This window comes from Ixodes scapularis, unplaced genomic scaffold (assembly GCF_016920785.2).
Source record: "Ixodes scapularis isolate PalLabHiFi unplaced genomic scaffold, ASM1692078v2 PGA_scaffold4__175_contigs__length_147842914, whole genome shotgun sequence".
In the NCBI taxonomy this organism is placed as follows: Eukaryota; Metazoa; Arthropoda; class Arachnida; order Ixodida; family Ixodidae; genus Ixodes; species Ixodes scapularis.
The window spans coordinates 24,116,581-24,136,439 of NW_024609879.1; the positions used below are offsets into that span (position 1 = coordinate 24,116,581).

General features: G+C 46.9%; 1 pseudogene; it reads right to left on the reverse strand.

Moving 5' to 3' along the window:
• Positions 1 to 19,859, reverse strand: part of LOC115331420 — a 49,126-nt pseudogene that overhangs the window by 22,624 nt on the left and 6,643 nt on the right.

Genomic DNA, 19,859 nt, shown 5'->3' on the forward strand with positions numbered 1-19,859 from the left:
CCAACAGAGAAGCCACATTGAAGGTAGGCGAACTTTCAACCGAAGGCATAAAACTAGGAAACAAAGGCACACCACAGGGTTCAGTAATCTCGCCGGTCCTTTTAAAGATTTCTATGATAGGACTGGCAAAAGAACTTGAACAGGTGGAAGGTATTAGTTTTAGTATATACGCTGATGATATCACTATATGGACGGAACAAGAGAGCGAAGAGGATGTAAGGAAGGCACTACAAACCGCTATCATCGCCACAGAAAGGTACCTCAAACCATCGGGGCTCAAGTGCGCGCCAAACAAATCCGAGCTTCTGATTCTTAAAAACAGCAGGAATCGGAAAAAGAAGGAACAGAAAACTGTAGAGGTTAAAATATACACAGAAGACGGAACCCAAGTACCTGTAGTGCAAAAAGTCAAAATCCAGCGCGACGGAGGAAACAAGACCATGCTAGAAACTATCCTTAGCAGAGTCAGCAACGCACATAGAATGATCAGAAGAATCGCAAACAAGCACGCAGGGATGAAAGAGGAAAATTTGTTGAAACTCGTGCATGCATTCGTCATCTCACACTTAATATACTTTACTTCAATGGCTAAATGAAAAAAAAAAAACGAACACGAAAGACTAAAGGCCAAAGTGCGAGCAATATATATATCAACACTAGGAATATCCAGAACTACGAGTATCGAAGCACTGAACCGCCTAGGAATACACAACCATGTTTAGGAAATAATTCAGGCACAGAAGCGAGCTCAAAACAACAGACTAGCATGGACCAAAACCGGAAGGGATATCCTAAAAGAACTAGGACTAACAGCTAAAGATGGTCAATGCGAGAAAGAGACGCTGCCGAGAAGTGCATATGAGAGAATCAAGATACTACCAATTCCAAAGAACATGGACCCGAATCATGACGAGGAACGAAGAAAAGCTAGAGCCAGCGCTCTGCTAAAGACCTACGGTAAAAGAAAAGATGTACTCTTTGTAGATGCTGCTTGTTGCGAGAATAAATAGCTCGGACACAAAGTAGCTGTAGTTTTTGATACAGAAGGCAACGCTATAAGTGCCATTAGTGTTAGAAACGCCTCAATAGAAGAAGCAGAGGAGATAGGCATCGCCATAGCAGCGAACTGCAAAAACTGCAGCCACATCTTCCGCAACTCGAAAACGGCTATCAGCAACTATATCAAAAACTACGTACACAAAAGAACGACTAAAATCCTTAGGAAAACAAGCGAAAACTCTGAACAAATAGCCATACGTTGGCACACATTGATCTAAGCGAGGACGAAAACCTGGCTAACCTTAACGTGCGCGCAGACGAAACCGCGAGGAAACTGAGCCGCGGAATAAGTCAGGCGTCTACAGGGGAAGACGGAGAAGAAAGCGAAACTCCACAAACTTTTCAAGAAATCACTAGAGGCTTCAAATTAAATAGGAGAGTCTACGCTCCACCACATAAAACTCTCAGTAGAAGAGAAGGCGTTTTTGCTCAGAATGTTACAGACTAAAACAATCCCAACACCCAAAATGATGAACATCATTAGACCAGAGTTTCAAAAAGAACCTATATGCAACGTATGCAAAGTGAAAGTAGGAACTTTCAAACATATAATGTTCGAGTGTATAAAATCCAGGAAAAAATATCCGCTGACCACTGAGCGGGAGATGCTGGCTGCCTTGGCCCAACCTGACGAGCGAGCCCAAAAGTGGGCAATCACTATGCGGCTCACACCTTTGCCCAGCAAGGCCTGAACGGGGGTCAGCCCCACATGCACTGAATAAGTGCAATCAACTGGTTTCTAATAAAGTTTTTCTTTCTTCCTTGAAAATTTGCCCTCAAATCGGGAAAAAATAGTGCGGCCCTTACACGAGTTTATACGCTAGTTACCATTTTTTATTAAGCATTATTTGAAACAACTTAAAAGTAAGGGCCAACCTATTATTATAGGGTCGACACGTGAGGAGGAGCAAAATTTCAGCCCACCAAGTTTACCAAGGAGGGCAAACGGCACTCCTCCAAGGAAGCCAGCGTGAAGGGATGAAGCTTGACATGTCAAGCTTCCACTTGCATTGCAGCATGGTGGAACCCACATGAAGATATGTAGTTGGCACTTTTGGAGGTTTGCCTGATGTTAATACAGGGTGTCTAGCAAAATATTAATTTGAAACTCCCTGACGTTTCCAGGTTTTCCCTGACAATTTTCGGTGAAATTCCCTGACCACTGTAAAAAATGGTGTTAATGGGGTTAAATATATAACACCATTAAAACACAAGACACTGAGCATTGAGCACCGTGAGGGTTATTATGCACGGACTTAATCCAACTTGCATATTCCGAAATATTCGGGTTCGGCCAGTCTGAATTAAACAAGCGCTTTCTTGCCGCCGACATTGCCAATGAAGAGGCCACAACTGGAAACACTATGAAAACATGGCAGCCAGATGCACACTTTCGGCTTAAGGATTGGATTGGGGTCTGCGGCTTTCCCACTTCTTATTAAATCTAGTAGCTCTAACTGGATCTAGCCTAGTGTCATGCCCTCATTCCAATCTAATCCAATCCAAAGCAAGGCAAGGCTTAGACTAGATTTGTCGTCTGCTCCCTTTGCGTCATGTAGCAGAACGTCGGCTGAACAGAGCCCGCGCTCCGCTTTAAGCAGAATTTATTGCCGAATTTTCTGCCCTCAAGTAATCGAGTTTTTGCTCAGGAAACTCGATGGCATTTCCGGCTCAGTTTTCCAAACTGGACTGACTTTTTAGCAATAACCCTGACAATTCCCCTGAATTTTCCCGGCACTTAAAATTTCACTGACGATTCCCGGCTTTCCCGATCGCTAGACACCCTGTAATAAAAAGTGAATTTAACATGATGTGATTAGAGACTATGAAATTAATGTTCATAGAAAATTTTCTTTCCTTCTCCTATTTTCATCAAGGCCTAGCTATATTCAAATATTGCTTTTAGCACAGAACGTGTTACACATAGGGTCCTGCATTTTTGAATAAATCTGATAAAACGCAAAACACAATCGACCGTAAATCTTTTGCCAATTCAGATTTATCTGAGTCGGCAAACTCCAAATTTTGGAACTGCCAGCTATTATGACCCTGACTGATCTTTGCATTTCCCTGGAAAATTTTTACAAGTTTTGCATTTGTCATTAATTTAGTTAGAACTTATGTTTGTGATTATATCCAAAAATGTTTTCTCATTATGACGAAAATGACGTAGCCTCTCCGCGACTGTACTTGAATATGTCTCACATATAATAAATTCGCAAGCTGCTCTTTCTACCTTTTAATCGCTTCACGAAAAGGCTGAAAAGCTCAGACATTTGTGAAACCACAAATGAAAGCTCCGAACTGATAATCAAAAATAAACTCCGAACAACACTCTGATTTAACTCCAAAATAAACCCCCAAAACAAAGACTTCTAGTTATACGCTGGCGCCAAGCACTTCCTCTATCTAATGCAGTTACTGGTAAAAAACATATATATATATATATATATATATATATATTTAAGGAAGCGTGGAAGGGCTTGGATTCAAAGCTACGTCACTGCAGTGGGCAGTCTGTCTTCTAAAACGCCTGTGCTAAACTGCTCTTGAAGAGTTTGAAATTTGTCAGAAGGCAGGGGTCCCCAGAGCACTTGCATCATATCATGCATCAGACATTATCCAAATGCTAATATCTGAACAAGCTGGTTCAGACATCAGCGTTTGGCTGCGCTGTGTCCGCTTGCAACGAGATGTGAATACGAGTTGCCTTTGCCACCCTTCAAACAACACAATGGGGAGGTGATGCGCTGCATGATGTAGCGCAACGGGATGCAATGCAGTGAGTCGATGCAGATGCTTGAAGGTAGAAAAGGAAGAGGTCGAAGCTGTTGCTGCACCATTCCACATAGTCACCCCCATAAGAAAGGGTCAAGTCGACCTTGAAACGTTGCGAACCTCTTTTAACGGTGTTATGACACGCCGAAAGTAAAATATGAGAAAACAATACTGCTGGGTCCCATTGTACGTTCCTATAATTCTGCTAAGCTTGTTTTGAAAATGGAGCGATAGTTTCGTAGATAAATTGATTTATATTCGGGTCCCTCGGAGGGGCGGTTCCAGGCGGAGCGGGAGGCTGGTGAACTAGCCAGCCTCCTGTGCGGAGCCCCGTTGCACGTATTCACGGACTTGCCTCTCTTGGGAGTCTCGAGCTTCAGCTTCCTCGTTTACCTTCCGCGTTTCGAGCATGCGGTCCGTGACGATTACGTCTATGGCACTGCTCGCCTTGTCAAAGTGTTCGACATTGATCGCAGCAGCAATGAGAGTTATTGCTATCAACAGATGTTGGAAGCTGTTCATTTTGACTGCGGTCCGCTGGCGACCAGCTCCAGCGACGGCGAGTTACGGACGAACTCGCCGTGGTCACCGTCGTCCGGCAATATCTTGCAAGTGCATGCAGGGTGGAAGGTCAACAAGCCGGGGGGGAGAGCGAGAATAGCGTTCGGGTTGCCGAGTTGCGTGAGCAGTTTTGGTCGTACCGCGGTGAGGAGAGCTTGGGCGATCATGGGGGCGCCTAGAATGAGAGAGCGCATCCATGATAACGTGGTTTATGGACGTCATTGTGTGACTAACTTGGGCACTGTTGCCTCGTTGCTAAATAAAAATGAAAAAATAATTGTAAATTGGTAATTGCAATTATTAGAGCTATACAAATTTCGTAATTTGGTGTATATACTAAGTAGCCTCTGAGTATTTCATTTGAAGAATAATCTGTCCGTTTAATTTTTGTGTCATAACCCTTTAAATGCTTTTGTGTTGGAGTTTTTCTTTTCCTCTAATTGAAACCAACATTCTTTCGCAACGTCACCCTTGATGCACTTCTTTTTCGGAGGCCAATAAAACGAGAATGCAGATAGTGAGGCTCCATTTTTCTCGTCCATTTGAAAGCGCAAAAATAGGCGTCCTAAATTTCAATAAAGCATTGAGCGGTGTGCTAGTACCCCAAAAAGATAAGAAAACACATTTTCCTAAAACCAACAAAAAAAAAAACTGCCTTTTTTAAGGCAGTTTTTTTAGTCGTTTTAGAACAAGACCAGCTTCCCATAAGATAAACCATGGTGTTGCTCTGGAGTGCAAAACAGAAGAACAGGTCCCCCATATTAAAACGTTTTCCAACATTAAAGGGCAACTCCGGTCCATAGTTTTGATTTTGGGATTATGACTGACGAGGGTAGAAAGTTGGGCGAGTTGGTGACTCATAATGATTAAACAGCGCAACAGGACAGCGGACACAGAAGGAGACAGACACACCGCTCTTACAACTGAACTTTATTTCCGCTGCAGCTCGGTATATATTACCGGCAACAACACAAACAAGATAGGAAGATATAAAATACACATGGTAGAAATCTTTAAAAACAACATAAAGAGTCTAAAAATTCCTGCATCACTCATCGGTACCCACCCAAAACTAGTCATGCTCGGTCAAGAAACTGCAATTCTTTTTCTGATAACGATAAAGAGGGTGCGCTTACACATTGCAGACCTAATCTAGCAATTTCTCGAGCCTCGAGTATTTCCCTTGTGGTTTTGTTTCTGTTTTTGTTCAGTACTGTACAATCTGTGAAAATCGTAGTACAACCACAATCCCGGCAATGCACACCGAGGTGTCCTGAAATGACGGCATCAACGTTGTAACGGTGTTCCCTCAATCTTTCCTTTAGGCAGCGACCAGTCTGCCCCACACAATGACGCCCGCACGATAATGGCACGGAGTGCACAACCTCTTCTGTACACTCAACAAAGCAAGTTTTGTGCTTTTTCGTGCAGCCGGGTCTGCTTTGACGTGTTCAAGGTAGAATTTAACTTTTCACATAAACTAGCCAACTTGACAGGAGCTGAAAGGACAACGTTAACCCCTGCGTGCAAGCCCACTCTTCTCAGGTTATGGGACACTTTATGTAGGTATGGTATGACCACTGGTTTCTCTTTTTTTTTTCTGTACTTCCGTTCCATCCCTATTTTTATTCTTTAACGTCTTGAGAGTGTTCTCTGCTACGGCTGATAGAAGGGAGACTGGATACCCCGCGGACTTGAGTCTTGACACCTGATGTTTAAAACTTTCGTTGATCTTGTGAGTGCACGACTTCTTCAGAGCGTTACCGAAGCAAAGATTTATTATCCCCCTTTTCACGAGCTTTGAGTGCGCCGACGCGAATGGCAGGAATTGGCTTGTTGCCCCTTGGTTCATAAATCTAACGTACATGACCAGGTCGGATGTCAAGCCTCAGGTCTAAAAACCAAATGGAACCCCCCTCCGGCACTTCATGTGTTATAACCAGGGGCCTTAGACAGTCACTAAAAGTGGACAGGGTCACGGACACCAGCTCCTCAAAGACATGTGAGCCGCAGTCCAAGAGGACTAAAAAATCGTCCACAAATATAAAAATGTTTACAACCTTAGAACCCTCAAGTTTGCTAGCCAGGGTGCGATCAAGGGCCGCTAGAAAAATATCCCTGAGTGCCGGTGCTATACGCGATCCGATACACACACCAGTCTTCTGAAGCGCTGTGTCTGTGTCTCCTTCTGTGTCCGTTGTCCTGTTGCGCTTTTTAATCATTATGACTGATTTAGCACAGTCAGCGTACCTGAATTACAAGGTATAATTTGTTTTTCGGTATTGTGCGTAGTTTTAAAGATATCGACGCCTCAAAAGTTTCGTTTGGGGCGCGGTCGACAAAATGGAAACTAGCCGCTCGAGGCCCCGGCAACACTGGACATCAGTCGCTAGGTGGACTTCACGTTATCCTCGTTCTCGTTCAATAAAGTGCTTTAACGAGTATCCGGTCCAAGCGGCACCTACGTCTGTTGCGCTAGCCGTTTAAAGATTAAAGGTGAGTAGCATTCGTTCTAATTCTGTATACGTGGTAGATATCATGCATACGTAGCAATAGTTAGTGCGTATAACTAAACTCTAGCGACTGGCAGGCGAGTGAACTCGCTCGGTGTCGATGTAGGATGCCAATCTCACTACCCCTCTGCTTCGACCACGGTAGTGGGGTATGGCGTACGCCAAATTGAATACCGTAGTCGTTTATTTCGCTAAAACGGCGGAAATAACTTTCTGCGGCAAAATACCCTGATTGTTTGTTGCCGTTTGTATGAGCGGTGGAACGCGCGCACGGCAGGCGTTGATTAACGTTTTGTGAAAGTTAATCAATTAATTAGGTTTGAAAAACCTCATTTGCGAAAATATCAAAGAAAAGGCTTGCTGCAATCATAAGAAACACACAAAAAAAACTTGTGATAGGAGCTAGAGAGGGGTTGTAATCTACATGCCACCATTCCCCATTCAACGGAGCGTGAATGCTCCATGTTCAACACTGCCTTTGACGATGACTGCTTTATTGATCTGGATACTTTTATCATGTTTAACTTTTGTGTAGAACATACCACTTAGTAATGCGAAGTTCGTTGCCATGTTGACTGCATGTTTTGCCTTATGTCTTCACTGTGGTTCGGCTGGAAACATCCTTGTCACTAATTTAATGCAGGACAGGTATCGGCAACCCAGAAATGTTGCTTTTTTTAAATCTCTGCCTCCTTTCTCCATATGCGATAAAGAAAGCTTTTTATTTTTTGAATCCCTGCATCAAGGTTGTCTGCCGATTTTCAAACTGGGCGGGCTTTTTCTTTTTTCTTTTTGAGCAGACACGTTGTTTAGTGAAGACATCGAAGGCGACGACAGCTGGAGCCTTAATCGATGTGCACATGACCCACTGCCACATGCTGACGAACTTCGCAGGAAGAGTGCTTCTTCGGTGCGCGAGTGCGCACCGAGTTACTCGCTAAAATGAGCCTTGGAGTCCTCACAAGCAAATAAACAAAAGGCTATGCTGAAGCTACACGAGCTACAGATAAAGCAACGGCTAAACACACCAAGCACCAGCCGAAGCAGCGGCGGTAGCGTCTCAAAGAAGCACACTTTCCCCGCTCGACCACGCAACAAACAAGCCCGTCCGGACCGGGAAAAAAAAAGAAAAAATAATGATCATGACGTCACCGCCCAGGGTTCCTTTAGCGATCGGTGACCCGCTGGCGGCCCCTAAGGAGCGGCTGCTCGCAGCGGGTCGCACTTTTATTATCGGCATTAGTTGAGAATGCGGCGTCCCCTTGACGTAATATTTTGGCTGGGGTCGTATTTTGTGTCACTAAAGCGATACCAGTAATTTGTTTCCTTTTTAATTTTGGCCGCAGTTGCCCTTTAGGTTCCAATTAAATTATTTTCTTTTTGCCAAGAAATGGCAACGAAGATTTGGTGCAATGCTATTTAATGACACCAAGCTAGAAGCCGAGAATTGGCTCAGCACGTTTTCAGATGTTGACATCTCAGATATTTTGTTCCATCGATAATCGCTGCGCTACTTACCCTTACATTAGCTGTCAGATATTCAGTCATAAGTGCAACATTTCTAAGTCCTAATCTCACCGACAGGTGGGGCAGTTTGTGAGCAGCCGTTTGAAACACGCAGCTCTTTGCCTGGCCACGGCATGGAACTAGTCAGTGCAAAGTCAAGAATGAAGGGCTAGGGAAATTAAGGGTTGGAAGGAGGAAGTTGGGTGGATGGCTGGAGAGGGTGAGATGCTTCCTTCTGTCCACCCTTCCTTTTTCTATCCCTTCGTTCTTGAACTGTCATTGAATATAGGCATACACAAAACTTATTTCACCTGAACTTCAGCAGCATTGCCGGGAAGCACTACAGGCTCTTCCTGGGCTGGCGGTGCGGCTGGCACTTGCTCTTGTACTTCGATTTCTGGATCTGCAAAAACTGGCGGTTCCAGAAGCGGTGGTGCTGGGGCTTGTGGAGCCGGGACTGATTGTGGCAGGACTGGTTGTGGCAGAACTGGCGGTGGCAGGGCTTTCGGTACTGGTGCTTGTTGTGCCGAAGCTAGTTGTGGGGGGGACTAGTGGTGGCAGGACTGGCCGTAGTGGAACTGGCTGAGGCAGGACTGGCGGTGCCAGGGCTTGCGGTACTGTTGCTTGTGGCGCTGAAGCCAGATGTGGGGGGATTAGGGGTGGCCGGACTTGTTTGGCAGGACTGGCTCTGCGAGGTATGGTGGTACCAACACTGATGGTGTTGGGCTGGCGGAGTCACCTGCTTGATTCGAAACTTTCAATTATATCCCCAGTCAAACTCGTGCCCCATAAAGTATCTGTGTGAAGTCTACGATGCTGAACCTTTTTATAAAGATCACACTTACTAGTCACAACAAATGAATCTGGGAAACAGGAAGCCTCGGGAATAATCTCCACTCCAGGCAGCACGGCTGGGCGGGCAACCAGCAGGTTTGCAAGTGTATTCCCTCTTCACATTACCGAGCAAGACAGACAAAAAATCGCCCCTCAGTAAGCAGGGGCTACTTGCTAACCGAGCTGATGCATGTACCGATCACCAGCTATCAGCGGACTGTAAGCGATATACAAAAAGAGACTGCTCAAAAACGTTACAATGCAAACACCCCAAGTTTCATATTAATGAACCCGAGTCCATGAAAGACACACAGATATCATTCATAAACCTTTTACAGTAACAGCTGCCTTTTATAAGTTTTGTGGGGTTTGCAATGGTCGTCTGCTGTCGAGCGTAACCAATGTCAACCGCGCACGCATGGGCTTTCTGCAAGGTGCACGGGAGACCTCTGTGCGAAGAGGAAAGGTATCTGTGGTGACCCTCGCTTTGTTTGTCGTCTGCCCGACTTCACCGTTCTGGGCAATTCGAGTTGAGGGCTCCAAAAGCCAGTGTGGCTCGCGACAACCGTCCAGAGGAAGCCTATTCATTGCAGACCAACAGCAAAGGGAAGACCCGTCCCGCACACACCAAAGTACCACTGCAATTACAGCAACAGCTGCATTAATGACGTTTTGCGGGGTTTGCAATATTGGCATCGGCGTCGCGCATAATCGATCTCCGACGTGAAAGCAGACAACAGCCTGGCTGAATGTCGCCGTCGTAGATCACCCTCCTCGCCGGTACGAACCTATGGAGGCCACTATGAGTCTGTCCCGCAGTGGCGCAATTGTCAACCTTGTTTTAGCAAAGAACATTACGACATTCATCGAGTGTCCTGCATTCCCGACCTACTGCAGCAATCACCGAGCACTTGTGGCAGTTGTTGATCCCACTACCCACGGCAACGACAAGACCGCTTGCCTAGCGACTGGGTGTCTGCATTCTTACTACCGCTGCAAAAGGACAGCCTTCATCCTTTCTGTTATGATGTGCGTCAACACAATGCTGTCCCCACACTAAAATAATATAAAGCGGTATGCACATCACTGTCGTCAGACTATGCTCAAACATTTAACTCGCATTGCAGTAAAACGTCTGACTACTCTCGCTGTTGTGGAATCTTTTGGTTCTGATTCGGGTTGTACGTGTATTAAACTTTTTGTGCAAGAGCTGCTACATTTTGCCCATATTTTGGCAAAATGTAGCAGCGTGTAGCAGGGTTTAAAAAGTTTGGCGCAGCAATTACATGATTGGAGTCACGTTCAGGGCGCAATTTGGCGCAAATGGCGTAGCACTTCCGTCACTCCATACACACCTGCCATGAATCCCAGCTTTGACCACAAAAAACACGGTCGAGCGTAATTTTTCTTTGAGTGCTGCAGCACTTCAAGCTGGGTGAATACCAATATAAACTAATTGGCTAGTTATTCAGACAACCTAAATGCAGACAAGTTCTGCCTTGTCCCGATGTGTCCTAATTCATGTCTTTCATCATATACCCTACTATTTCCATTATTCTGATCATTCCAACTATTTGGCCTTAAAAAGTGAACACTTATGCCTGGCTGTAAGAAACCTTCCTACATGGCAGTTCAAACGAAACGAAATCTCAGAATCAATAGGCCTAATTTCATCTGCAAAGCACCTTTTACCGGAATAGCTGAAGTACCAACTGTATTATGCGCTGATATATACCAAGGTTTATTACTGCTTTCTTGTCTGGGGTCAGACACCAAAGACAAATATCACACATCTGCATTTATTACAAAAAAAAATCTGTTCGTCTAATGCACAATTCTGCTTATGATGCACATACAGCTCCGATTTTTAAGAAGTATAAAATTTTGAGCTTTGAACATCTGCACATTTATAAACTTGCACTCTACATATTCCATGAACCTAGACTTCAACAACCTAGATATCCATCTGCATGCACTAGATCCGACCACCATTAAACCACTCGAAATGACAAGTATATACTCCCCGAAATCAGGACAAACATGGGCAGAGAAACGCTCTCATTTCAAATTCCAAACTGCCTTAATACAGACAGTTACCTTCATACACTTATTAAGTCAATTATATCGCTAAACAGATACAAAAACATAGTGAAATAAACTCTCTTGGCCACAAATGTTGCAAACTGATCTGAAGTATCTGGTTTTATCCTCTTTGCTATCTCTTTTTTTTTTGTTTTTTTTGTAGGTTTTTTTGTTATAGTAATATAGTATAGTATAGTATGTATACTATATAAATGTCATTGATATGTATATTTAGTTATTCATTATATTTGATTTAAGAGCGTATGTTTAGTGTGCTCTGCTGTTAACAAGTGTCACTGTCTTTTAATATTTCATTTATGTAGCGGTACCAAGGCGTCGTCAGACCTTCTGGTCTTTTGTGCTGGTACCGCAGACAAAATGCATTGTCTGAACAGACTGAAATAAAAAAAATAAGAAATAAACAAAACGAATGTGGCCTGTCAGGAGATTCCAACTATGCAAATATAGGGCAGGTGACCTACATTTACTGCAAGTCTGTAAAACCCTACAGACATTGCATGAGTGTATTACCATGACGGTATTTGGACTAATTAACCAAAATATGTTAATTAACTTTTCGATTAGTGGTCTCATGGGCCATTTCGCAAGTGCAGCTTTAAAGGCAGCAATTATAAGAGCTTAATCAGATTAAAGCAATTTTTTTTTTGCAAAAAGGCAAGGGGCTACGTGGTATTTATCTATCTACTTTTGCATTTTCTTCGCCAGATTCAAGAACCGCACGCAGCAACAGTGCAGGATGTGGAGGACGACGTACCCATTTTGCGCACTTGTCATTACCTCGACGGGCGAATTCGCCAAGAACGCGCTGTCAAGGTGGTGACGATACGCCTGAAACGACTACCGTAAAATTTCCAGCAAGCGCCCCCACTTCAGCAAAAGCCCCCTCCCCCCCTCCCCCCCCCCCCCCCCCACACACACACGCACACAAAGAACTTCACTGCTAATTTCACATTTCCACGCCGTTCCGGGAAAGCGCCCCCCTCCCCGCTCCGCACCAGTATCACGCACCGTGCTAACCGCGCCCAGGCAACACTGGCCGGTGAAATTCAGTCCAAGAATCCAATCCAATCCAACCTTACTTTGCAGCCCTATCGTTACGCGCCGCTGTTGCTTTGTTTTGGAGGTGTCAAGTCGGCAATGCAGTCTTACAAAACGTGCACCAGACGTCTAAACACATCAAGCTCGACCGGATACGGGAATGGGACCAAAAGTTTGAGTTTGCTACAGCCAAACTACGGGAAAGCCAAACTTCAACGAAAGCTAATAATGGTGCGGCGGTGTTCAGTAAATACGTGGACGACGCGCTCTTTAAATACCTGGAGCGCAAGAGAAGTGCAGAATGAGCCATTAGCAACCGGCTTCTTTCTGAAGAGGCTGTCAAAATAGCCAACGGCATGCAGTTCGGAAACATCGCGGAATGCCGCAGACTTTTTCTTGCGACCGACTCTGAGGAGTCTTTTGGTGGTTTTGAAAGTGAATAACGTAGCAGTGACAAATCTTTGGCCTAATAAAGTTTATGTTCGCAGAGATAAATAAAATATTAGATCCGTGTGCATGCGCTTTTTTTCTTTTTCTGTCGGAAAAATTTTGTCGCCAGCTTGAATTTTGTTGCCTTTCCGGGATAGCGCCCCCCCCCCCCCCTTTCCAGGTAATTTTGACTTGCGTGGGGGGGGGGGGGGGGGGGCGCTTGCTCGAAATTTTGTAGTATTTAACTGTTTTGTGCACTGATAAGTGTGCCATTTTTTGAGCTTTTACAGCATGTGGTTTTTGAATCAGGTAATGAAAACCCCAAAATTGCATTATTAGCATCTCAAAGCCCCTTGAGTTTTTACAACTTGTTTCAATTAAGTTAGCCATTGAAATCACTCCTTTTAAAACTGCAATTTCAACATGGTCTGTTGAACCGTTAATTAAAAAATATACACATTTTTATCGATTAGCCAAAATATTGTACAGTTATCCAGGGTTATCCAATCACCAAATGCCCGCCGAGTCACAGAAACACAGTGAAGGTGGAATCCACGTAACAGTGAGCGCCATTCTTTTTTTATATTTTGGTTGAAAAATATTTTTCAAATAACAGACAAATATTTAAAAACAAAGGGGACCTGCATGTGCCTCTAACTGAGGAGGGAACTGTCCGTTTCTCCTATTGTACCCAGTCTCAGTGGCACCGAAGGGTTCCTAAAGGAAACAAGTGATCCTGTCCAGGCGAGGTTCCTGCAGCCTCCTTGTCAGCTGCCGCTCGACCAGGAAATCCCCCGCATTACCACGACCTCTGCCCGCAAGGTCGCATTTTCCTCCTCCATCTGGCTCTGAAGGGGGTTCATTTTCTCCTCAGGCTTTGCTGGCTGTGGCTCTTTCCAGTTGCCGCAGGGACCTGTGGACCATCTGTCTTCTGCTTTTTTGTACCTGTATGTTAGGCCACAATAATATGAGCAAGAACTGAAAGGAGGGCTTATAAGAATTACAATGTTTTGGAGCTCCTTTTTCGAGGTGCGTAGATCGAATCAATAAATGTTACAAGAATGATTTTGACTTACTTCTTGTAGAACAGGATGGCCCCTGACATTTATGTAATGAAAAGCTATTGAATATCCGTAAACAGCTTCCTTACGACACCTAACAGAAAATAGATGCCTGCGCACTCGACAAAGTTCAAGAGCCGGTCAAAGCAATCCACGTGCCAACGACATAGCGGAGCTTAGAATAAACAACCGGCAGCTGAAAGTGACTTTACCTGCCATCCGCGATATTGTACATTTTCTTGACTACTCGTCATCTGCCCTCATCAATTGCATGACGATAACAGCAGAAAGATGCCAGCTTGCAAGGCGGAGGCACTGGACACTGCCATTTTTTTGCTGCTGTGCATACATATTTGGTAAGGTTGCATGAAAAGTAGCCAACATAATGTAAATCATGGCTTGGGGGGCGGGGGGGGAGGGGGTCATTTTCAGCTGATGAATGAAATTCTGCTTTATGATTCTTACGCCGCTCTACAATCGCGGTATGTGTGCTCTCCACTTCTAAGATACCACAAACACGTTAGGGAAATTCATGTCCTAAAACCTCACTTTACATGCACGCTCAGAGACCATGAAAACTACCGGCCAGGTGACTTAGCAATACATATGGCAAGACTGAGGCACAACTTTATCAAAGGGGCTGAGGAGCTGTCCGAAATTGTCTATTTGTGGTTTTAACTCAATCTATATTAGAGCACGAGAAGCCATCACTTGTGATCGGCTGACAAGCGCCACTCAACCACGTTCGGCCAGGCTCGGGTGGCGCCATCTGTAGGTCTGTAAATGATAATCGCACGTTTGTATTTTGAACGACTGGCCATATTTTTTTGTTCCAAACGGTGAACTCGAGCAAGCACTCGAAGAGAAGCGAACGGAGAGCGCGATGAATCATGAAATATCCGGCACAAAAAAAAAAAAAAAAAAAAACAGACAGAAAAGATTTCGCGCGTTCGTGGAGTAGCAAGGCGGGCGTGGTTATGAGCTTTGCCCTTGATAGCGTCGTCAGCGTTGTGGTGGTGTCAATAGCGTCAGCGCGTTACAACCGAGCCGTTCGAAGCACCCGTAATGTGACGAGCGTGTAGCTGGCCCAAGGAGCACGTAGCTTCCACAACACTGCCAGCTTAGGGCTGGACGGGGTGGGGAAAACAACTTTTGTTCGAGTTTTGAGCGACGGGCTAATCTTCTAGGGGGAAAATGGCGGTGTCCGGTTGCACGAACGAGGGTTCGGGAAAGAGGGGAGTCCTTCCCTTCTGTCTTCTTGGACCGTTTGGTACAATGCGCGATTTGTGAGTTCAGCTAGGAGGAAAGCTAAGGAGGAAAATGTTGAAATTCCAAAGGGCGGTGCTGCTCCGAAGGAATCTGCTACGTCACGACTACGTAGCAAGTTCGCCAACGTTGCTAGATTACCTCCCAATTAGGCTCCGCATGCATCCACCAGATGCACACTGAAAGATTGTTTATTTAGCTTTAAAATTAGTTTTCTTGTGCTTTTAAACGGAAGACTGGTGTTTTTGAGGTTCAGGTGCAACATGCAACACATTCAAGCTAGAAAATGAGCGCTGGAATTTCGTTTCCCTACCCCTTTAATAATGAAATTGGCTGGGCACCATTGTAATTTTTTTAATATTTTGTTTGATGCTTTGAAGCACCTAAACTGAGTTACAGCCATAAATAGACAATCTGACACGGGCGCTTTGAACCGTCGTTGAGTCTATGACAGTTAACACGCACACCACAAACTGAGGCTCTGTTAACACATTTAATATCCTGTACTGTTTATACACCTGCAAGTTGTATAGCACCAAATAAGTTCAAACAATATTCACTCCCAGTATTATATCTTTTTAATGATAAATATGCTATTAAATGTGTCGAAGTTGAAAACCTAAAAATCGACTGCAGCGGAACTCAGTGCATTAATTTGAAAAAAGAGACAGTAAATTTTTTGGGGTTATTAATCTTTGCAAACGTTTACTTTTATCAACATGGTCATGCACAAATTTTAACATTATGTTCTTTTCTACCTTTGTGAGCTGCAGGCTTTTTCCCTTGTGTGGCTGTCTTCAGTAAAAAAAAATAATTCCACACAACTCTTTAACATTGAGACAGCGATTTGGAAATAATTACGATAATTTTTATGGAAATTTTTGCCAAACAATTTTTTTTACAATATTTTGCCACCAAGGGGAGAGGCACAACAGCACATGCGCGTCGGTTCTTCTGCAAGAATGACAGTCACTTCCCGCAATTTTTGTATAGAAAATGGCGTACCATTGCGATTCCCACGGTTACCAGCAACCTCCGCCCTTCCCCGCGCCCTGTTGGTCGGCAGCACCACGCCGTTGTTCGGCAGCACCACGAGTTGCAGAGTGAATTTTACGACAGTGTGAAATGCGGGGCATTCTGTAGATTCGGGAATTTCTCGCATGACGCAAGGCACGAGCCCTTATTGCGGGACAGTCCCACGAGTGGTGGGACGGGTGGTTACCCTAGTCCCAACTGTGATTGAACTCAACTGAGATGGTGCTACACGGCTCTCTAGAACCCAGCTGAAGCTAAAACAAAACTAGTTCTTATGCCACATGATCAGTCTAATTGTAAGGTAGTTTACTCGGAGACATACCTTTTATTTATTAAAAGTATATTGTACATTATGTTAAATACCATGTTGCTTTTTAGCGGCGTTTACACAAGTGCCAAAACAGATTCAGGGCTAGGTTGCACATATTGCCGCGCGCCAAGTAGGCAGCGCGGCCGTAGCCTAACGGTTATCGGGCTTGCCTCCCACGCGAAGGGCCAGGGTTCGATTCCTGGCCGCGGCTATGCATTTTTGTTAACACTGTAATGTGATGTTCTGGTGAAATCGAGAACCGTCTAGCTGATTCGAGGTCAGAATTTTCTACGCGTCGAACCTTCTACGTCGAATGCTCCAGAAGCCAACGTGTGCACAAAAGCGGCTCCGCAGGCAAGCCGGAGTCAGTTTCGCTCCAGCGTTCGACTGTGCTGCTACGCCGACTTCGACGCCCGCGACGCTCTGTTATTATCTTTGTTCTCCCTTTATTTTTTTGGCACAAGTTCGCCACATTAAACGTTTATTTCTTCCCGTTTATTTCCTTTTATATTGGTCACCACCCGTGACATTTTGGTGGAGGTGCGGGGTAGCGCATGCCCGTGCAGCGTTCCCCTCCCAGGTCCCGCAGTGCAAGCCCGATTCCGAGCCCGGTGAGAAGACCACTCGACGCGGAACCTGAAACTCGGACCAGTCGCCGCACCCAAGGTCTACACCCGGAATATGGACTTCTGCCACCCAGGACCAAGCAGCCGACGAAGTCGACGATGGACGGCCAGCAGTCGCAGACCCCGGCCGCTCCTGCCTTCATCTACCTGCCAGTCGCACCCCGGACTCCGACGCCATTCCACGGGGACGCCCACGAAGACGTCGAGGACTGGCTTCAACAGTACGAGCGGGTGGCCCAGCACAACCGATGGACGGACGACCAGCGACTGCAGAGCCTTTACTTCGCGCTCGAAGGAACGGCCAGGCACTGGTTCGAGAATCGGGAGACATCATTGATCTCGTGGACCGCCTGCAAGAATGAGTTGAGGCGAACTTTCACAAACCAGTATCGACGGGAGAGGGCCGAGGACCTTCTTCGAATGAGAACCCAGGGCTCAAACGAGACCATCACCAGTTTCGTCGAGGATGTCCTGCACCTGGTCACTCGCGCCGACCCTCAAGCCACCGACGAAAGGAAGTTGCGGATCCTGATGCGAGGCGTACGAGATGACATTTTCGGAGGCCTCGTCCGCAACCCGCCGACCACCGTCGAAACGTTTGTAACAGAGGCGACCAACATTGAACGGGCCCTGCAAGCACGAGCCGCTCACTTCCACCGAGCTCCTGCCGTCGCTGCACCCACGCCGTCAAGCTGCGCCCTCAGCACCAATATCAATATTCCGGGAATCCGAGAAATAGTCCGGGACATCGTCCGTGAAGAACTGAAGAAGCTGATACCTGCCGCCGAACACCCAGCTTCACTCTCGATCGCCGAGATTGTTCGAGAAGAGGTCCAGCAAGCACTCCAGCCAGACGTTCTCGCCGACGCCGCACCGAAACCACCAGCTGTGACCTATGCCGCCGTTGTTCGTCGTCCGCAGCCTCCTATTGCTCGGCAGTACCCAGCTGCACCCCAACGAGAAGTCTCTTCGCCGCAGTATGCGCCGCGCCAAGAGCAGCGTGGACTTCGAAAGACCGACGTGTGGCGCACGGATGACGGACGCCCGGTGTGCTTCCACTGCGGGGAGGCTGACCACGTTTACCGGAGGTGCCCCTACCGCCAGCTCGGCCTGCGAGGATTCGCTGCAAACGACCGTCGACCTCGTTTTGGAGAACGACCAACGGACATCGAAGAATACCTCTGTTGCCCTCCGTCACCAGCGCCCACCGCACCACGAGGCTCCCGTTCTCCCTCCCCCCGACGTTCCGCGTCGCCTTTCCGTCGGTCGTGCCGTGACAGCCTGTCCCCCCTATCCCGTCGGGAAAACTAAGTGCGGCAACGCCATGAGGTGCCGTTGCCGAAGACGACCCGAGTAAAGAGCCTCCAAGAACGCCGGAGCGCTCCCACTCTCCCGACGTCACGCATCGCTACGACGCCCCTGCAACGGTGTCCAACAGCCTAAACGTCGTCATCGACGGCCACGACGCATCTGCACTCGTGGACACCGGAGCAGACTACTCAGTCCTGAGTGGGAGGCGCTCCCGCCGCCTTCGAAATGTCATGACGCCGTGGGAAGGACCCCAAATACGAACCGCCGGAGGACATCTCATCACACCAGTCGGGAGATGCACTGCTCGCGTCGAGATCCACGGTGAAACGTGCCCTGTCAGGTTCGTCGTTCTGCATGACTGTTCGAGGGACGTTATCCTCGGAATGGACTTTCTCTGCGAGTATGGCGCCGTCATCGACCTCGGAACAAACCGGCTGACTCTACGAAAACTTGCTCCACCAGCGGAGGAACCCCAAGCGACGTCACCCACGGTCCGAGTCCTCGCAAACCACGTAAACCTACCACCGCGGTCGAGTGTTTTCGTACTTGTCGGGATCGATGAAGCTTCCTCTGGCGAAGTTCTTCTCGAGGGAAGCCTCCAATTGCTCCTGGGAAGAGGCATAGGCGTCGCAAGGGGAGTAGCTGAACTTCAGGATGGGCGGACTGTGGCCCTCGTGACGAACTTCCGAAACGAAACGCAACACCTCACGAAAGGTGCAGCCGTGGGCCACGTCGAGAAACTCCGAAACCCCGCCGAAATCACCCCGATTACTGACGAATCCTCGCCGCCCCAGCAAGACAGTACGTCGCCAGCGCAGCTCGACATTGACCCTAAGCTTCCGGACCCTAAACGGCGTCAGCTGGTTAACCTCCTCGCCGAATACCGCGACTGCTTTGCGACGTCGTCGAAGGTGCGCCAGACCGCGGTTGCCAAGCACCGCATCGTTACCGAGGACGACGCGCGCCCTGTGCATCGATCGCCGTACAGAGTCTCCGCTAAGGAAAGGGAGGTGATCCATCAGCAAGTTCAAGAGATGCTGAATGACGACATCATCCAAGCTTCAAGCAGTCCATGGGCCTCTCCAGTCGTGCTGGTTAAGAGGAAGGACGGAACTCTTCGGTTCTGCGTGGACTACCGGCAGCTCAACACGGTTACGAAGAAAGACGTCTACCCACTCCCCCGCATCGACGACACTCTAGACCGGCTGCGCCACTCTCGATACTTTTCAGCGATGGACCTGAAGAGCGGCTACTGGCAGATCGAGGTCGACGAACGGGACCGAGAGAAGAGAGCCTTCGTCGCGCCGGATGGACTGTGCGAGTTCAAGGTGATGCCCTTCGGACTATGCACGGCGCCAGCAACTTTCCAGCGTGTCATGGACACCGTACTGGCAGGGCTGAAGTGGCAGAGTTGTCTCGTCTACCTTGA